General features: G+C 37.8%; 1 long non-coding RNA gene across 2 annotated transcripts in view; it reads right to left on the bottom strand.

Annotated features, from left to right (window-relative positions):
- Window positions 1-22,079, bottom strand: part of LOC123863348 (uncharacterized) — a 420,091-nt gene that overhangs the window by 339,217 nt on the left and 58,795 nt on the right. For both annotated transcript variants that reach the window (XR_010410079.1, XR_010410072.1), the window contains one exon: window positions 14,647-14,713. This is a non-coding gene — a long non-coding RNA (uncharacterized LOC123863348). The remainder of the gene's footprint in view (window positions 1-14,646; window positions 14,714-22,079) is intronic.

Here is a 22,079-nt window from a genome sequence, read left to right as displayed (position 1 = left end):
GAGTGAAGCAAATCGGTCTTTAAAGAGAGCTGATCAAAAAGGATCACTGAATCAAAAATGGCCAGAAATAAGTTTAAAGTTTGAATTACACAAGCAAAAATATTTGAAAGGGATGGATTGGGGCAAAAAAGGTCAGCAACAAATGAAGAGAATTCTGAGCATCTGCCACAAAAAAAGGAGTGGGCCTTAGAAACTCACTTACAAGTGTGTTGCTGAGGTGGATAGGGCAAAAACAGCAAAAGGCCATTGCCATCATCACAACGCCTCTCCTCCCAATGATGCCTAGAGCCAGAATCATTAGTATAACGACTCCTTTCTATGAGAAGTCAGGAAGGCTTAGAAAAGCTACAAACAGGGTTCTCAGTGCAAGCGACTACAGTCAGCTAGAATGGGTGAGAAAATCAGAGCCTTGGCAGGGGTAGAATGGGAAATGAAGAAGGCAGAAAGAAGGAGGTAGGTACAGAGCTTTTAAATCTATAGCAATGTAATCAGCATCAAGAAAGAATGTCGGGCACCTGGGTGGCTCAGATGGTTAAGCGTCTGCCTTCGGCTCAGGTCATGATCCCAGGGTCCTGGGATCGAGTCCCACATCGGGCTCCCTGCTCCTTGGGAGCCTGCTTCTCCCTCTGCCTCTCTCTCTGTCTCTCATGAATAAATAAATAAAATCTTTAATAAAAAAAAAAAAAAAGAAAGAATGTCAGCATAATATGCATATAAGATAACTGGATATCTGAAAATACATTTAAATAAATTAAGTCCACTGAAAATGATCAATAGTAATTTTAAGACTTCTTCGTAAGATCAACTTCACACAAATCTTAGCGGCTTCATTCCACACAGAAGAGATGAAAGAAAATCAAAACAGGGGGAAAAAAATGACCATAGTTAGTGATTGAAAAAACCCTAAATGACCAATCAATTTTCTTTGGAAATATATGTTTGAATATCATAGCTTAAAAGCTTACATTAGTTTCTGTTTCAAAGCTTAAAAGTGAGCAATAGAATAATGCAATTTTCCTTGCTGTAATGATAGTCTTGCTGTGCCTACTTAATATAAACAAAAGATAAAAATTGCTCAATAACACAATGTGTTTATTTACCTCCCATTCTCTTAGGCAGACTCTAGCTAAATAAAAAAAGGTAATTTAAGGTTAGTCTTTCGTGGAAATGCTCTCTTAATGAAAAATAAACCATTTTAACTAATATTCACTTTAAACAGATTTCAAATTAAGAATCCTCTTTGAATTTAGTCTAATAAATCAGGTCGATTCTAAGTACTTGTAGTCCAAATAGATTTTTACCAAAAGATTTGTTATTGTGGCGGGGCAGATTTAGTGGGACCGACCCCACAAGCAATGGGGATTCAGAAACACTAATAGAGTTACTCACAAAACAGTCCTAATGAACTGCAACTAAGTGTAATAACCATTTTGCAAGGTGGTTTCTGCCCAATTTAACCACATTCATGGAGGTAATACTTTTACGAAAGGGTGAACTTGAGAAGTCTTCTCTCGTTTTAGAAACTCTCAATCATTTTCCAGGTCTTCTAATCCCATAATCACCCATAGGTGATTGCCATGTTTCCCCACAACATCTCAATGAGGAATAGGAGATTTGTGTTCTGTTCTCTTTGGAAGGCCATTGACAAGTCTAAGGCAGGAAGCACACGTGGTACCTCCCATGGCATGCTTCCCCGTGTACGGCTCCTTGCACTGTGGATGGAGGCAGAGGGTATAGAAGCATGAATTCTAAGGTGGCTCCCAAGATTTCCACTGTAAAGTGTATATACCCTGTGTAATTCTTTCCACTTGAGTGCCAGCAATGCCCATGAATATGATGACACAGTTTCTCCCTTGAATAAGTGGTGGGATTGTCACTCCTGCTGGACTTAAAGAGGCAAGTTGGCATGTTGGGGAGAAGGCCACATGGCAGGGAAATGTGGATGGTCTCTAGGAGCTGAGGGCCTCAGCCTACAATTGCGAGGAACTGAATTCTGACAATAATCATACGAATTCAGAAGAGAATCTCAAGCTCCAGAAAGGAACACAGCTCAGCTGACATCTTGATTTTAACTTTGTGAGACCCTGAGATCCCAACTGGGACTCTTGACTCACAGAAGATAATAAATGGACACTGTTTTAAGTTGCTAAGTTTGTGTTAATTTGCTACACAGCAATAGCAAACTAATACAGAGGTGGGGGGAGAATGGTTGGGATCTTATACAGTGTTAATGAGTTCCCTGTTTAACATATATGAACTATTTGGAGTTTCTCTAAGCTGCTTTGCACAGACCCTGAGAGCAAAGAGGAGGCAATATCGGAGGGGCGAAGAGACCGGACCCTGGAGTCAAGCGGTGAAGTTTAAATTCCCATTCTGCCACTTTATCACTGAACTCAAATAAGAAAATTAACATATTTGTGTCTCAGCTTCCTCATTTATAAAATAAAGATAATAATAGTTCCTAGAGTCATTGTAGCTACTAAATGACCTAATCCATATAAAGTGCCAAGCTGGGAACACAGTATTCATTCAAATCTGTTATCTTAGCTGTTATTATTTTTCAGATTCCTGCCATAAGTGGAAGGGCTATCTCTCCAATCTCAGCATGATAGAGTTAGGATACTTTTGCTGCAGGAATAGAAACCCAACACACTAGCTTAGATGAAAAGAAACAAAAAGTTTTTTTTTTTCTTTTGCCTCAGAAAACTCTAGCAATGGGATGGTTTCAGGTACTGACTGGCTGAGACACAAAGTCCTCAGGGCATAGCTCTCTTTATCTCTTGGTATCCTTCCTTCTGTAGGTTGGCTTTATCTGCTTTTTTATGCCCCTAATGGTAGTGAGATGGCTTTAGTAGACCCAAACTTCAAATCCTTATACAATACTTAGTCTCCAAAAATTAAACAAACAAATAAGCCTCTTTCTTTTCCAAGAACCCTAGCAAATGTCTCCTAGTATCTCAACAGTTGTGAATGAAAGATATACACACTCAGAACCAAGCAGCGGGACCAGGGAGATGAGGCAGGATTCTCTGCCTAAACCAGTCATAGTCCTTCCTTAGAATTGAGAATTGATCAACTCAATCCTATTCAAAACTCAAGCCTGAGAATTGAGAGTGTAATGGTTCCTCCAAAGAAAATCAAGAGATTGTATCCTGTGTCTCCCAAAAAAAAAGGTATATTGTCTACCCACAAACATATGTTGTGTCTCTCCAAAAAGTATGTTGAAGCTCTAACCCCCAGGACCCATAATGCAACCGTAAATGGAAATAGGCTTTTTAAAGATGTAATCAAATTAAAATGAGGTCATTAGGGTGGACCCTAATCCAACATGACTCACATCTTCATAATAAGAGGGAAATCTGGACACAGACACACAGAGAAGATGACCATGTGAGGACAGAGACAGAGACTGCAGTGACGCATTTACAAACAAGGAACAGCAAGACTGCTGGCAAACACCAGAAGGTAGAAGGGGTAAGAGATGATTCTTCCTGACAGGTTTCAAAGGAAGCATGGTCTGCTGACACACTAATTTTAGATGTTTAGTCTCCAAAACTGTCAGGCAGTAAAGTTGTTTTCAGCCATCCATTGGAGAAAGAAAGGAATAAGAGAAAAAAGCTTAATCTGCAATGAGCACCTACTATATGCCCAGCTCTTATCACATTTGATCACGGCAACAAGACTACGAGGCAGATATTTGTGCCTATTTTATAAATAAAAAAGTGAGAAAGGTCAGAAAGGTAGTAATACACAGGCGGTCTTAATCCCAGGAACCTTTAAATGTTACCTTATCTGGAAAGAGCTTCTTTGCATATGTGATTAGGAATTTTAAAAATGAGGAGATTGTCTTGGATTATCCAGGTTGGCCCTTAATGCAATCACAAGTGTCCTTATGAGGAAGGCAGAGAAAGACTATACCACATAGAGAAGAGGTGACACATAGGCATATGCAGAGATAGGAGTGATGCAGCCACAAGACAAAGAATGCCAGTAGCCACTAGAAGCTGGAAGAGGCAAAGAACATATTCTCCTTTAGAGCCTCCAAAGGTAGTGCATCCCTGCCATTACCTTGATTTCAGCCCAATAAAACTCATTTTGGACTTCCTGTCCACCCTAACCATTGCTTATTGTTTTAAGCCATCAAGTGTGTGGTAGTTTGTTTCAGCAGCCATAGGAAACTAACACATACACCTAGTTGATAATTATTAGTGCTTTACTATGTCCTGGGCTCTGGTAAAAAAAATGTTATGCAACAAACCTAAAAAGTGGGCAATATTATAATTTGCATTTTATAGAAGGGGAAACTGAGGCACAAAAGAAAGATTGAATCAAGATCACACAGTTAGTGGGTTATGGCTACCAACTACACCGTTTGCTTGATACTATCCCAGTTTTAGCATCGAAAGTCCTTTTTTTCAAGAAATCTCTTCATCCCAAGCCAACCTGGATGTTTGATTACCCTATGAAGAAGTTTGAATCCAAGCAGTCTGATACAGAGATGGTTTTTTAAATGACTTCAGCCCATACCTTCCATTTCAAATCATTGTCATTTGCGTGTTAAGACATGACATGATTTGATTCACCCATAACTGGTGCAAAGCCTGTGCTTTGTTATTTTGTAGCACACTACATCTCTGACCCCACAGCTCTAGGCATTTGTCAGAAGCTTCACTTTGCATTCATAGAATAGAAGCTACCCTTCCTTTATCTCCTAAGAAATATGGCAGCAAGATCTTCTTCCCCCCACCCACCCGCTTTCTCAGGACCACTTCTCAAAGCAGGAGGGAGTTTTCATTCGCCCAGGTGGTTCCAGGGAATAAGGACAAAATTAATGTTTCCCCATGGGCTCCTCTCCTGAAATAGGACATAGACCTTATTAAAATCTCTCAGTGAAGAGCCAGAAGGGACAGATTAGCTAAGTCACCTGGTCTGTGCTACTGTGACTCAACCTCAGCACTTTATCTCAGAACAGGTCAATCTACAAGATCCGAATGCTCTTTATACACTATGGATTTCTTCTAAAAAAAGATCTTCTAATTCTATTGATATCCATTTTCTGATGGCTATTGCTCTTGTTAAAAAGTCCTATGACGCAGCTAAAGCCATCTTTAAATACATTACCAGTCATATTAGAAGAATAATTTCAGGTATTCTCTTACATTTCCTTAACCTTCCTGAGCTAAAAGCACTTTACTTTTTGGAGGTAGGTAAGAAAGAAAGAAAGAGAGAAGGAGAGAAAGAGAGAGAGAGAAAGAAAGAGAGAGAGAGAGAAAGGAAAGAAAGAAAGAAAAAGAAAGAAGGAAAGAAAGAGCATTAAAGGCTGAATTTCTACTTTTGTAATTCAGTCCCTCTCCTCTCCCTGCCTTTCCCCTCCCAAAAAGCCTCCCTTATTCTTTATGGTTCAACCCAAATCTCATCTTCTCCAGGAAGACTTTCCAATCTTCTTTGTACACAAATAATGATAAAATTTTATAAGATTTTACTATGTGCCAAACACTGTTCTTTATAGGTAAATAAGAAGATAATCTTTGATTAAATAAGATCATAATCTTATTTATATGTTTTTACAAATACATTTAATGTATACAAATATTTAAACTTAGGGACACCTGGGTGGCTCAGTCAATTAAGTGTCTGCCTTCGGCTCAGGTCATGATCCCAGGGTCTTGGGATCGAGTCCCACATCGGACTCCTTGTTCCCCCTACTTGATCTTGCACTCTCTCTCTGACAGATACATAAAATCTTTAAAAAAATAAATATTTTAGCTTACATATATGTATATTAGATGTAAGATATATATTATATATAAGATATATATTATTAGATATAAGATACATATACATCTTGTTTAATCTTCACAACCCCCCCCATGAAGTAGGAAGTGTCCTGATTATCTTAATTCACAGATCAGAAAATTAAGTCACAGACAAATTAAATAATTTGCCCAAGGTTGCAGAACTAGGCAGAGTCAAAGCTCAAACCCAGATCTGTCTACAGGGAAAGTCTATGTCCCTAACTATAACTACCTCATGGTAATTCCCCAAACATTTACTTCTAGAAACACTCATTGAGTATGCTGTTCTATTGTGGTTTAGCATATGTTCCTGAGTATTGTTAGGTAATTTATGTGCATGTCTTGTTCAACCCAGGTATATCTAAAAACTCCTAGATTAAAAGAACTTTGCTCTATGCCTTTTTGACTATTCAGCACTTAGCATGGTGCCTTCCTGAATATGAACCTTGGCATTCATCCTAATCAAATATTATGACAGTATTTGTCTTAGAAGAAATGCAGATATAGATTGATTATATACAGACAATGAGCATTTGATTTATAAGCACACAATGTTCTATTTACTTACATTATAATTATTGAAATATTTTGAGAGCTTACATTCGTTCATCATATGTTTGGCATTATTTATCAAACAAATATTTATCTACATTTCTCCTTAAAGATAATTTTATGAGCACTGAGTGAATGTAAAGATGAATCAGATGCAGATTTTTGCCTTAAAGGATTTTCAATCTATAAGGAAGCTAAGGCATGTACATAAATGATTAGGAAGTAAAATAAGTGAAGATTAGTTATGTAAGAGGGACAGATATTCTTATCTCTACTGCTATAACTTGTGTTACTTCAGTGATCTCTCTGCAATGAAAATCAGATCATCACATCCTAGTTTAGAACTTTTCAAATTTTTCTCAGTGCCAAGAGTATAAACTCCAGTTTCCTCAGATGGCTCTAGAATTTCCTGCTACACTCACACATGCCCTCTATATTTATAGTCCTGGCTATGCCATGCACTTCACTTCTCCATGCTGTTCCCTTGATTTAGAATACTTTCCTCAATTCATCCTAAATGATTTTATTTAAACATCTCCTTCTCTGCACTTTCTCAGACCTTAGCCATAAAAAATAGTTGATTGCTTCACTACTCTTTATACTCTATTGTAGTGCTCATTAACTGTTACATTCATTTCTTTATATAACAGATATCTCTAGTAGCCTATATTATCTTTAGGGCAAGGACAGCATCCCCTAAAACAATGTCTGGCATGCTTAGTATTCATAAATATTTTGAACTAATTAATTATTTGTAAACTCAGAGTATGGTAGGATAACTTCTTAAAGGTTGATTCTTCTCCAACACAAAAACCAGTCAGTGCTGATATCACAGCAGCTGTGATACACAGAATAATGCCCCCCGAAAGTTGTCCATGTTCTAATCCCCATACCCTGTGAATATGTTATGTTGTATGGAAAAAGAGAATTAAGGTTGCAATAGAATTAAGGTACTATTACTTTAATTCCTTAATTACCTTGTACCTAGTACCTTAATTACTTTAAAACAGGGAGATTATTCAAGAAGGTATTAAAAGTAGAAGAAGGCAGAGGAGTGTCAGAGAGATAAAATGTGAGAAGGACTCAATCCTGCCTTGATGGTTTTGAAGATGGAGGAAAGAAAACATGAACCAAAGAATAAGGCAGGCTCTGGAATGTGGGAATAGCCCTCAGGTGACAGGCACAAGATGGTTTTTTAAATGACTTCAGCCCATATCCAATTCTACCAAAATCTCGATAGACAAAGGAAACAGAGCATCTCCTAGAGCCTCTGGAAAGGAACACAGCCTCCCAAAAAGTGAGATGTCCCCGGATTTCTGACCAATAGAACTGTAAGGTAACAAATTTGTTATTTTAAGCCACTAAGCTTGTGGTCCTTTGTTACAGCAGCATAGGAAACTAATATAGTATTCAATAAATGCTTGCCCTTTACATAAAAGGTTCAGCCAAATATAACGTGTTGCATGGGAGTTTGAAGGTACATGTGGTCCAGCCTCCTATCTCAGGGAAATTTCTCATTCAACTATGACTATTATCATGTATATCAAATGTCTAGGGATAAAGACAGCATTGCTTTCCTCCATAGGCAATTTCAGTGTTTTAGCACCCGGATGATCAAGAAGTACCTCCCATGTCCAACAGAGCTCTCTCTTGCCATTGATTTAAGATTTTTTTCTCTTGACCATTTCCTTGTGGACATAGAGTATAACTGATCAACATTCCCGACAAAATGTCCTACAAATTCTCAAAGACAATAATCAAGTTTGCCCTTAGGGTTCTTCTCACCAGAGTTTAATTTTTTCTCAAATGACTTTTCGATTTGTATAATCATTTACTTCCCTTGTTTGGATTCCTTTTTAAATAATTAACATGAGATGCAGTATAGTTGGTCAGTACTAAGGCTAGGCTAGAATTAGAAGAAAGATTCCTCATTCTCAAACCTCTTGTAGTGACAAAACCATGTCAACTTCAACAGCTATACTTATGTTATATGGAATTGCTCAGATTAGATAAATACTTGTTAAGTAATAATTCTTAGCTGCTTTCAATCTGTTTGGACTCAAGCCTATAAAATGCACATTGTTTTGTAAAATCTTGACAAGAGAATTGAAAAGGAGGGAGATAGAAAGCAACAAGAGAAGGAGATGAGAAATTACATTTAGAATGGAAAAACTTATTTTTATAAAAGTGTATATCCTTCCTAAAAATTTGTATAAAAATGTTCCTCTACCTGTGTAAGGGCCGGCCTTCCTCAATCAAGGATTTGGCTTTTCTGTTTCCTTTTAAATCTCAGCAGCCTTTCAAAAAGTCAATATGCCTTAGTAATAATTCATAATCCTCTCTGTGTTGCCTTTATTGGCCAGTTGGAGCAGTCATATCTTGCTGTTGAGTTTTTAGGAAAAGTACTCAACAACAAAACAGGAACCACAAGTGCAGAGTTCTCAGAAGCCTTCTTGTTCTGCTGAGTAGTGTCACAGTGTGAGCCAAGCATAGCCAACAACTTCGACATAAGCAAAATCAGAGTTTTCCCTGGAAAAAACAGCTGGACACTTTCCTAATGTTCTTGTTGTGCCCTTAGTATAGAAAGATTGTGGGTCCTAAAAAATCATTCCATCTTCACATTGATCTAAGTCTACGGAATATAATCTGTGATCTTTGACCTCTAGAAAACCAAAGAGAATCTCTCCAATCTATATGCATGTCAAAATGCTTTTTGCAGGATGAATATATCAAATATCTTTTAGAAATGTGTACTTGTGATAATTTTATGTGTTGATTTGTCTAGGCTACATACCCAACTATTTGATCGAACACTAATGTAGTTGTTTTCATGAAGCTATTTTGTAGCTAATTTTAACATCCATAATAAATTGGCTTTAAGTAAAGGACATTAGCCCCCCATAATGTGGGGGGCCTCATTCAATCAAATGAAAGGCTTTAAGGGGAAAATTAAGGTTCCCTGATGAAATTCTACCTCAAGACCCAACATCAACGCCTCTTCAAGAGTCAACAGCCTGACAGCCTGCCCCACAAATTTTGGACTTAACAGTCCCACACTCATGATACATGGCATCAATATTGCTTCATTTTCTCTGGAGAGCTCTAAGTGATACAATACTATTTTTCAATGTATGTAAACACTATTGGGGTTTAAATGCATAAATTGATTGTAAATATATTCCTTTGTGGTGATATTTGTTATTATGTATTTTCACAATCAATAAATACTAAGATAAAACTAATACCAAATGAGATCTGTAACATTGACATTAATCAAGCATTTTTATGCCAAGAAAATTTGGCAAGTGTAAGATGATCAAAGACTTTGGAGACTAAATTTCACCAACTCTACAGTAGAATAGACCATATGTATGACTATGACTAGAGTAGAGTAGAGGAAAATGAGACCCTGAGGCTCAGAGTTCAAAATCACAGGCTGCTTTCAGGCAACTGCTGGGCTGGGAATTTCAGGAGCAGCCTTCAGAACCAAAGCAAGGCCCCCTTCCCTTACCTTAGCACTTATCACAGTACTGCAAGTGTCTGATCCCCTCAGTGGCTCCATGAGGCCAAGGACTACAATCTCCACTCCTACTAGTCATAGTAATAACTACCATATCTTGAGCACAACCTATGTGCCATGCTTCTTTATAGATTATGCAATGTACATGTTATTCTCAAAACCCTGTGAGATAGGAGTTATCTGAAACACTTGTTTTATACATGAAAAAACTGGACCTTGGAGAAATAATTGTCCAGTGTCTTTAGTTTTAAGTTGACTAGCTAGCACTCATCACAATACTTAGTATTGTAGGTGCTCACTAAAAATTTAGAACATGAAGTAATACGGTGCTCTGAAGAGAATTTGATGCAAATCTGTATTTAGCAGTGAGTAAACTGAGGCCAAGACCGGCTAAGTGACTTGTTCCACAAAGCATAGCAAGTAAATGGCACAGTCAAGACCAGAAGCCACCTTTCTTAACTATTAGGCCAGAATATCACAGGGTTGATGTTGTTGTTCCTAACAGCTGTGACTCCCCAGGCCTTCTGTACCATCAAAATATCCCTGCACCACCTATCGAAATGTCATGTTTGAACCTGGTCAGAGCTTGGGAAAAGCTATTTGCTAATCTTTTCCATTTATGCTCCCAAACCACCCTACCCAGGACAAATGCTGTCCCCCAACAAAAACTATCACTGATGATTTCTGTCTTCTCTTGATTAAAAACAAACATATAAACACTCCTAAACCATACAACTAGTAAGTTATTTATTTAAGCTCAGAAATCTTGCTTAAACGTCCCCAGTATGTTCAGTATTTGTGTAGAACATGGATAACTTCCCGTAAAGAACCTAGGAAGACCCCAAAAGTTGTGAGTGTTCCCTAGCCAGTGGTTCTATGAAGGGATGATACAAATATCTCTCAGGCTTTTAAATTCCTAAGTTAGGAACTATTTTTAGAAGTATTAATTGAGAAAGATATTTTTTGGTGAGAAAATTTTTCTAAAAATTTAAAGGGAAATGGCACAAATTATAAGCCCAGAGATGAATTCAAGATCCATATTGCTGGCATTTAGATGAATACATAGATTTGAAACCAAAAATACACATCTTAAGCATATATGTAGAGAGAGAGTTCAACAGAATAAGAGAGACAAATTCAGAGCAAAACTCTCAAGTTGAAAAAAAAAAAGCATAGGATTCCAAACCCTCAGAAATTCTAGAATGAACAAATTTCCTGGCTACTAGAACCCCTGAGTTTTCCCAAGTATAAATGATCACATGAATAATGTGTCTTAGAGAAGTCTCTAAGCTGCGACCTGGATGGAACCATCAGAGGATCTCACTGATTAATAAGCAATTATCTGTAATAAAGATAAATAAACTTCACTTTTCCAAGAGTAGAAAGGAAGAGCTATATACTTCTTCCCTTCCAAGTTCTGATTCTTGGCCAGTAGAGACCATCTCTGTCTATACAGAAAAGTGAACATATAATATTACACCTCCTTTGATAGCCAAATACATTAAGCCTTATCTCCTGAAATCTTCTAGTGAAAGTGGAAATGCTTAACTACATCCTTAACCCACCATTATGAAAATTAACTTATGTGTCCACCCTATTCCAACCCCAGTGGTATTTTTGGATTCTTTTAGTACTTCAAACATTCTCCCACATCAGGTTTTTTGGATTTTTTTTCACACTAGAATGGTTTCTTCTTATCTCTCAGGTCCATCTAAATGTACTCTTAGGAATATATTGATCATACTGTCTAAAATAGTTCTTTTCACATGCTATTCCCTATTACAAACACATTTGTTTTCTTTATAGTTCTCATTGCAATTTGTACTTTTGTTTGTTTGTTTGTTTGCTTCTTTATTTCTATTTCCTTTTGTAGAGAGTAAACTCATTGAGGTCAGAAATCTTTATATCCCTAAGATCCGACTGAGTATCTAGCATATAATAGATGCTCGATAACTAAGGATCAAATTAATGTTCTATCTCACAAATATAAATGTGCAAAAATAAAACTTGTACATTTATGTGTGGTCTGCACTCTTGTAGGCCTGGTATATATCTGAAATATGTTTTTCCTTGTTCTTCTACACGGATAGCTAATAAGTTTTGAGCATTTTATCTAGAAGACACAGGGCAGTGTGTGTGTGTGTGTGTGTGTGTGTGTGTGTGATTTGTGCCTATAATTCAGCACCACAGAGAATTACAATTCTTGAGAGCCATCTTTGCTGACTTTCCAAATGCATGTGGCAAATTTTAATGCCAGGGCCCTTTCTAATCCTTGGTGCCTCCCATGTGGTAGTAGGCATGCTTCCTCTGTGCTTTAAGAAATTCCTGGAGGGGCGCCTGGGTGGCTCAGTCGTTAAGCATCTGCCTTCAGCTCAGGTCATGATCCCAGAGTCCTGGGATCGAGTCCCACATCGAGTCCCACATCGAGCCCCACATCGGGCTCCCTGCTCAGCCGGAAGCCTGCTTCTCCCTCTCCCATTCCCCCTGCTTGTGTTCCCTCTCTCGCTGTGTCTCTCTCTGTCAAATAAATAAATAAAATCTTTGAAAAAAAAAAAAAAAGAAATTCCTGGAGAGCATTTTCAAAAGCCAGTGATGCTCTAATAGTAATACAGATTTGTATTCAGTCACCAATTCAAATAACCAACTCTTAGTTATTTGCTAGTAACCAAAATCTCAGAACTGCCACATCAGCACTACTGTGTTACCCTTTTGCAACATTCCTTCTATAATCTCACATTCTCCATCAGGTGCATTTGTGAGGCATACAGTTTATTTCTCCTATCTTAGATCTTTTTTCTCTTTGAAAGTCAGTGAAATGCTTTTTTCAGATAATGCAATCTTCCACCAATACCCCAAAAGTGACTGAAACATACAGTCCAGCTAATTATATGCCCTTCCAAACTCAGCTTCAAACCTCTCAGCATTCTTCTGAATGATTTAAACTTATTTCTTTCAGTGCCACATTGTGACTCCCATCAGCAAAGGTTATTCCTGTAGTCTCAAAACAGTAGGAAAGGAGCCATATTTGTCAAGAACTAGTGTACTACCCATATATCACATTAGCAAATTTTAAAAATTCCATTTGCAAGTAGAAAATCCTGTTGGTGAGATGTTCATAAAAGGATATTCTCACTCATAGACATTTAAATTGAAAAATCAGAAGTGAAAAAAAGATTGTTTTTCCATTTCTAAACTTTGGAAAAGTAAAGCACTACTCTTGCTAAAGTCAATATTGGGTATCATAAATCCAGTTTTGCATGTGATATAGCATGTAAAAGTATATAACAAAGTTAGAGGAAAATGTTGCCTATTAACAATGTAATCTTTAAAAATGCACCTTATAAGTAAATGGTAACATAGGAAAACTACAAACAAATTGATGTTATCATCTAGCACACAGCCATAGTGTCCTCTCTTTTCTGCCTTATTCAATTAGAAAAACAGTCTGAAAACTGCAAGTTTCTCTCTAAGGTCATCTCCACACCTACCATAGAAGATGGGCTGGCCACAGATCCTTGGACCCTTCACTTACTTTGCCTTGCCCCACCCCAACCCCTAGCAGAGAATGAGTATATTAGCATAAGAAGCCTTTAGAAGACAAACTAATATTATATAGAGAGAGAGTTTTATCTTGGAATAAATAAGATTGTGAAATTCTGGAGCAAAGAAGTTTTGGAGCCTTGGTCTCAGAGAATAACTGGAACTTGTGGGCTTGGGGCAAAAGTAGTTGAGGCCAGGAGAGCTGGTAAGCCAGAGAGAAGGGAGTAGAAAATAAAGGAAGAGACTATCAGGTGCCTTTTGACAAATAAATGCCTTGCCTTGTGCCTTACCTTCTGTGATTGACTGTGAATAATTACTGGCTTATTTCTGGTGATAAGGTGAGCCCACAAACCATGCCAGTCGTTGCAAGGTAGATACCAAAATTTATAAAATTAATAATTGGTGAATTATCGGGTGAATGCAACCAATGCATAAAGCCAGACACAGGTGTAAATGTAAAAATTTTGGGCCAAGGGTTTTGTAGGCTTGGCTTAAATATTCCAGACCATTCATAGAATGGTTCACTGTAACTGTGTCAAATAACTCTAATAATCCCATTAACAGAAATAGGAGCAATGGAGTATTTTTACTTCATGGTTTCTATTCCTTCAATCAACCTGTCTCCCCTATATGTAAATCACTGAGTGACTCTATTAGAATAGCATGACTGAATGGTCAAAAAAGATCAGCTTCTATTACTAGGCTTTGGTAGATATGGTCATAATCTAAGACCAAAGATTTTGTACATATTCACCATTAATTAAGATACACAACAAAAAAAAAGATAAATAACAGATAATTCTATATAGAATCATCTATAACCAAATATGAAGAGAATCCAATACAGAGAGGGTAAAGATACATAAGACTAATCTAGATCAGCTCCTTGATCTGGTCAGCTTCATTACATAATTCCATTTTCTATTGTTTATGTAGACCAGGCTTAGTGTATAAATAAATAATAGCCTCTCCTTTTGATAAAAAAAAAAGTTTTATAACACCGAGAAAATTTATAAATTACAAGTTTTTGGTCCTTCAAACTGAGTCTCCTATTATTTGTCTATTTTCCTTAAGATGGCATTTTCCCATTTCTGAACATTACTGCTGCTGTAGGCCACCTGATAAAAATATTATTTCCTCCCTATAAATGTCTGTTCTGATTTACTTTTATATTGTTTCTTTAACCCCAATTTAGTTTTATCCCATGGCAATGTTTTGAGCTGAAAAGGGTAACTTTACCTGGCATTATACCTGTAAGAATTACTGATGTGAAGATGTCACAGTTTTAAACCAAGTGCAGCGATGACTAAAAAAAAAGAATAAGAAGAAAAGAGTTAGTGTTACTGAAAAATACACCTTTCAAGCATCTAACCCGTAATGGATACTATTCTCCCAACATATTAGTAAGTATACAAATAATTTTTGAGAATTGAAATATTAAAATAGTATACTGTAATAAATGGTACAGCTTTGTGACCACAACATTTGTGGTTATTTTAGTTACCAAAGTATGCTGTAAAAACAGTTGCATGATTTCTTTCTAGAACAAAGGCATTTGCTGAAATATCCTAGCCAGCAAGAAATGGTAACATTCAGCTGAAGGATGACCTTCAAGCAAGGGCTGACCTTCATGCACCAGACGTAAGCAACGGTCCCCCTGTTGCAGGAGAGTTCTGCACAGGCAAACTGGACCGGACTAAATGTCATGAATGGAATAATTCAATCAGAAAAGTTTTTCTTTTCTTATGAGTCTATCCCAACCACTATCACCAAGTATACTGTGAGGAAATGCTGGGGAATTACACAAATTTGCAACATTTAAATATCAGAAGGAAACTTTCCCTTTCCTGCAGCCCTTCCAAAAAGTTTACATGCCCACAGAGATCCCAAGGCAAACTGTCACAATCCAAACTTTGCCAAAAGGAAAAACTAGATGGTTATCTGTTTTCTAGCAGACCAAATTTCATGGGTTAGAGTTTGTCTAAGCAGAGCTAGGTAAGACCACTAAAAAGCTTGAAAGTCTCCCAGGAAATGATGAATATGATACCATAAGATAGGAAATATCATTTGGGTGACTATTGGCCTACAAAGCAACTTGCCTCCTTTTCCTGACAATAACAGTTCCCAGTAAAACAAGGACCATTAGATGTAGGCCCCACCCACAGAAGCTTAAAAGAATAATCTCTGGCCTAGGGATTTGCAGGCAACACTTCCTCCTCCAAAATTTACATTTTAAATTCTCACACCACCCCACTCCTGGCCCCATCTCAGGTTAAAGTTTCCCTAGGAGCATAAAATATGGGAAGCAAAATGGATAGAGAATGCAAATTGCACTACTGACTAGAGGGAATTTATAAAGTTCAATATCTATGATCCAACTTGTAAAATAATTATTTTTTTGGTTTAATAACAGAGCAGCTTCTCTGCAAACCACAAAGTTGGCACCTGAAAAATAGCTGATAATAAGCCCAGGCTGTAATGAATCTCATCACTAGTGCTTGTGAATGCTCTTTATTTACTATTTCACATGGTGTGATGGAATCTGTTCATTACCATTTTATCCGGCGAGGTACTACCTGTGAATTCTCATGGTTCTAAGAATGTGAAAAATGACTTGTAGATGTTTGCAGGTATCCTTCAAGTCTGTTTTAACATAAAACACCCCCATCTTTACTTTTGAAAATCTCCAACCAAAATGTGCAGAGAATGAAGTACTTTGAAAGTGTGGGACTCTCAAGGAATGACACAGACCTGTGTGGGGCATAACATTCAAGTTTAAGATAGTATCGGGGAAGTAAGAGCTTGGGAGTTGGAGAGAAAAGCACCAGAATAAAAGAGATAAATGCAAGAAAAGGCATACCAGACAGAAACTTTGCCCATTTCCAAATTTTGCTTACCATGATTATCTTGTACCCAGTAAAGCGGTATCTTTGTACAGATACCTCTTATTGACTGCAAATTTCAGACCACTGCTTATTATGACTTCTAATTCTATTAATTTATCTATTTTAAATCAATTCACTAGGTCTTGTGAATTAGTTTATAAATAGGATTTTGTGGACTAGTTTGGAAATTCAATCATCACTAGCTTGGTTACCTCTATAATAAATGGCAGTTTCAATTTTTAAAAGTTATTTAGAACACATTCTATTTAAAAGTCAAGGGGTTGGGGAGCACAGAGAATGGGAAGTCATTGTTTAATGGGTATAGAAGTTCAGTTTTGCAAGACATAAAAAGTTCTGGAGTTGGGTGGTAGTGATGGTTGCCCAATGCAAATATATTTAATATCACTGAACTACACACTTAAAATGTTTAAGATGGTAAATTTGATATTATATGTATTTCATCACCATAATTTTTTTTAGAGTCAGGGGCTATTTTAGCATCTCTATGACTAAAATAATTTGTACCTAATTAAAATCAAAGGAAAGTCATGGGGTGCCTGGGTGGCTCAGTCAGTTAAGCAGCTAACTCTTGGTTTCAGTTCAGGTCATGATCTCAGGGTCCTAAGATCGAGCCCCTTATAGGCCCCCCACTCAGTGGGGAGTCTGTTTCAGGATTCTCTCCCTCCTTCTGTCCTTCCCCCTACTCTCTCTCTCTCTCTCTCAAATAATAAATCTTAAAAAGAAAAGCAAAGTCCCTAAAGTTTACTCCATTTTACTATATCTGAAACTATAAAAGACACCAAAATTACATTAGATATGAACTACAAAAAAAATTCTGACATTACAAGAAAGGTCATCATATATATTGCAGGTAATTTATTAATCTGGCAACACTTCTCTTTATCAACTACGATTTCCTTTGTTTGCATTTGTTTGCTCAAAATGAAAACACAATATTCTTCAAAAACTAATGATGTAATGTATGGTGATTAACATAACATAATTGAAAAAAAAGAAAACACAATATTCTTAACTCCCTGGTTAGACTCAGAATAGTAAGGTTTTATATCTACCACTTAATCTGCATATTAATTAAACCATTAAATGCTATCTCGGTGCACACAGAAATTAGCTGTGCTTCTCTATCTCCTTTTCACTCAAAGGTTTCAATCCAAAATAAAAAATAATTTCCCTTTTTAAGAAAAGCCTAGTAAGTGGCCAATAAAAACCAGAGTCTGGGATTTATAGATTAACTTTCTAAGATTTGCCTTTTTTTACTTTTTGGCTTATAAAGTTATTTATTCAAGGATTAATCATTCCTTTCCCAAAGGAGATTTTACAAATGAGTTTTTAGGGTTCTTTATCAAAAATTATTCTAATTTTTCCATAGCTCCTAAAAGACAGGTAGGAATTAATGTCTCCATCACACAGAACAGTAGAAGTGAATGGAAGAAACTGGGATGTTTCAAGCAGAATTAGAAGTTCAAATTCAGAGCATGTTGGATTGCAGATAGAAGAGGAAACCAGTCCTATTACCCCCCTGGCTTTGAATCCTGGGCCATGGAATTGGAACCCCTTCTGCCCAAAGTAATTCTTCCTTTTCCATCATGTCACTGCTCTGAGAAAGCCTCCTTTGAGTTACGTGCCCCTCTTAAACATTCCATTTACTCTCTCTAGATCCCCTCTATGGCAATGAGCAGATGTGGTGACTCTCACAGTGGATCCAAGGAGGGAGGTTATGAGATGCAGACTGATCATTTATAAGGCGAGGTTCACAAATATGCACTGATTTACTAAATTTTCACTGAAAATTCCCACTGGACACAGAAGACTCAAATGGCTTTTAGAACACCTCTGAGAATACTTGTCACTGGTTAAATATAGTTTGTCATTTAGACAAGTGAGGCAAAACCTTCAGTACCTTTTATTTCCCTCTCAAAATAGTTGTAAATTTAGGTTTAGAAATGGCATCAAAATGTTCTGGAATTCAGAAGAATATGTAGAAGAGCCTAGGTCAAGGTTGCTTAGCTACAACTGAACATACGAGTAGAAGAAGGAATTAGTGCCTTATTTGCCAAAGTTTAAACACATTCATAGTGCATGTGTTTCTATATTTGAACATCTCAGGCATTAATGGACCAGGACCTGAAGACATATCTTGACAGAAAGCAAGAAAGAAAGATACAGAGAACACTCACAAAGCAATGCACATTTTCCTGTGACACCACACTAATGGGACTTCAACTGTACATAAAACACTTTTACAAGCAGATATCTTTCCAAGAAAATGAAAAGACATGCTTAATCTGTAGGAAAATAAAACTTCCTGGGGTGAGGTCTCAGACAATTGGTTTTAAAGGTTCATTCTTTTTCAATTGTGGTATTTGGTATTTTGTTTTAACGAGGCACATGAAACACTTCAATTTAGCCCTTGGCCATCTTAAAACCTTATTTTAATTCCCATATGTCCTTAATAGGATTCTTGGAAAAGAGACATTCCTCCATTTTCATGAAATTTGACCCTGTCAAGGAGCTCAAGCCTCACATAGAAGGGAGTTCCTGGATCACTAAGAAAGTAACCACGGCACACAGATGGATGTCAACCAAGCTTGATGGTAACAAGGAGCCAAGGGTGTAAATTTAACAGACACCAGATACCCTCTTTGAGATCTATGGTGGGACATGAAAGAAATGAGGTCATTAGTACTCGTATGTTTCATGTCTTCTCTCCTCTAAAATGTTCAATACAGTCTCTCTCTACTTTACTCTTAACTCACATTACCTGAGGAAATACAAAAAACAACATCAGCAGAGAGCCACAAGGAAGGCCAACAACTTCCCTTCATCTGCAATCCATCAAATAGACTGTTGCGATTTCTATGGATAGGATCCTTCCATCTGCACCCTGATCCCAACCCTCTTCTCATCCTTCAGGATTTTGCTCCTGCAATATTCTGCCTTCTCTCACCATCACCTCTCCCCCTCCACCAGGATCACTCCTATTTTTGTAAGAGGCAGTGCCCTCTACTCTAAAAAGCATGGGCTCTGGAATATAGAGTGCTGAGATTGGAATCCTGGCCCCACCCTGTAGTAGCTGTATTCCTAACCCCTTTTGTGAGTTCATTTCATCTGTAAGGTGGTAGGTTCATGTGAAAATGGAGAATTAAGGAAGCTGATATTTGGGGAGCACTCAGTTTCAGGCACAAGGTAAGTTATTTAAGTATGACCTATTTTTATTATCAACATAAAAATGTACTTCAATATTTTCCATATTTGAAAAAAAAAATCCTCTTTAGACACAAAGCCATGGCCCCATTTCACCAATCTTCTTTCTAGTGAACCCTTCAAAATTGAAACACATTTTCTCATATCTCCACTTCCTCACTTCCACTCTTCCCAATAAACCCCACCCCGCCCACACACACAGGACTCCACTGAGTCAGCTCTCAATTAATGTCATTAGTGGTTTTCATATAGCCAAGTGAATGAGACCTTGACCAGCAAAAGCAGAACCCAGAGTCCGACATAGACTATAAGCACCCAAAACTCACCCAAGTCTTGGGATGGCACATGAGACTAAGATGTAAGATGATAAAACTGTGCTAATTTCATCTTACCAAAAAGGATAGAGTGATTTCAACTAATACCTAGGTTACATTAATATCTACATAAATAGAATATCCCCTAGGATCACACAAAACTCACTTTGACAGTTAGACCTGAAGCCCATTAAATTAATAGCTCTCACGCACTGTCACAGGACCTTATTCCTCCTCTGCGCAGTATGGCTGTGAAAATCCCTAGAGTGGGGCCATCACAGATGGTCTGCCACATGCTTCGCATTTCTCTCTGCCTTCCTGCTGCCCCTCTGCAGTCTCACAGTCTTCTCTAAACTTTATTCTGCTGGTCTCTGCTGATGGTGCCTGCATTACACTTTACTGTCTAAGGTGAATTTATCAAGCAAATTGGGACACTACTGAGAGTCAAAGGACATTGCCTTAGGTCAAGTCCCCAAAACAAACCCGCCCGAGACAAGCATTTATGTACATGTGACTTACTGAGGAAAGCTCTCCAGGGTAAAATTGTAAGGGAGTGAGGCAAGTGGAATAGGAAAAGGGGAAAGAACTAAGCAAGTGGTCTCAGCCTGGTCCTGGTATGATCCACAGGAAACTCTGAGGCATAAAGTGCTCTACAAATTTACCTCCCTCTTGAGCTAAGGGAAGGACCCTTTGCATCTATTTTGTCAACCATTGACTGTGAATCACTCACTCCTGGAAGACCTCTCTACCCCTTTAATTGAGAGCACTTGTGTATGTGTGTGTGTGTGTGTGTCGGGCAGGGAGGGCTGAGCTGGTGTCAGCTATAAGCCATTAGCCATCCACACTCACAGCAGTTGGGATGCGGGTGCACCAGTCTGTAAAAGCATCTCAATGAGTGCCCAGCGGGACTCACTATAGGAGCATCATTAATAATTATGCCAGGACCATTTCAAGCAAACCAGGACATTTGGTCACCCTATTGATGTTTCTTACACTGCCAGCCATGCTGTAGTACTGCTCTGCTTCGACCTCCCATGGGCCCTACAGTTATTAAGGATTGCTATCATAGCCACCTAGTACCACCACATGGCCTTTCTCGGGCTGCAGCTCCGTACTACTGCTACCAGCCTACACTCTTCACACAGACCACTCCATGGGCTGCAAGCTACCTCTGCTGCACCAGCAGAAACTGGAATGTGGCTTGAAAACATTGGCCTTTATGACCTGTCTTTGGCTCTCTGCCCATGAGTCCCTTTTGCCTATGGCTCTTGGAGATTTTTACCATCAGAGTCCTTCTCTTAATCTTTGATGACTTTTGCTCTTCTAACAGAAGGAAAGCCTTCTTTTTCTTAAATCTTATTCTTTTCACAAGGACCCACAGTGGTATTATTTAGGTTTGGTAACAGCATATCCAAATTTAACTGGAATAGTCAGGAATATGCATTTTGTCCCAGAGTAATTATAAGTAACATCTCCTTTGACTCTCAACATTGTCCTCTTTGGGATAACAAATTATAATTTCACCCTGTTGAGAATCTTGGTTTTCAATATTCAGACCTCATCTGCAGAGGTTCTGCAAAATGAACTTCTTCTGATCTCTACATAGGAACCACAAGGGGACCTTGGGCAGAGTGAGTTCAAATGCAGCCTCTCCCTTACTTACAATCACCGACCCCCTGTACTTCAGGCCAGGTCACCAAATTTGGTCGTGAGATTCCTTGTCCCTTAGCAAATTCTCTCAAGGATCTTGTAGCACTCTTTGTAGTTTACATTATTTGTGCCCCCTCCCAAGATCAGCAGATACTCAAATGTATTTCTGATCCTTAAGTGTAGACAAGTTATTTACTAGGAGGCTCAAAGTCTTTTACAAATAAATGCATAAAACTTGAACTAGGTAACAGGATGTGTTGCCTAACTCCAAATAGAAGTTAAAATTGAGCTTCCACTCTGAACTGACAGACTCTTAGATACAAAAGGACATTGTGAAGTGTGGAGACTTATTACTTTGCCTATGTTTATTTACATCTGAACATTATGATCTTAAAGTTAGCTTGAAGAAATGGCTCTTAGATAAAAGAGCATCCCTTGTGGTATCTGAATGGATATCAGTTTCTTTCCATTTTCTTGTAAAAAGCTCAGAGGGTTATCTGGAATTCACTTCACATCACTGTGTACAAATATGCTAATACCCTGCATAATTACTTAGCCTCATTTGTACATGAATGGTCACATACAATAGATGTTCTGA

This window comes from Mirounga angustirostris, unplaced genomic scaffold (genome assembly GCF_029215605.1).
Source record: "Mirounga angustirostris isolate CCGP_5_RB_7025 unplaced genomic scaffold, mMirAng1.0.hap1 SCAF_1, whole genome shotgun sequence".
Classification (NCBI taxonomy): Eukaryota; Metazoa; Chordata; class Mammalia; order Carnivora; family Phocidae; genus Mirounga; species Mirounga angustirostris.
The sequence above is the reverse complement of the archived record's forward strand: the minus strand, read 5'-3'. Positions and strand labels throughout refer to the sequence as shown.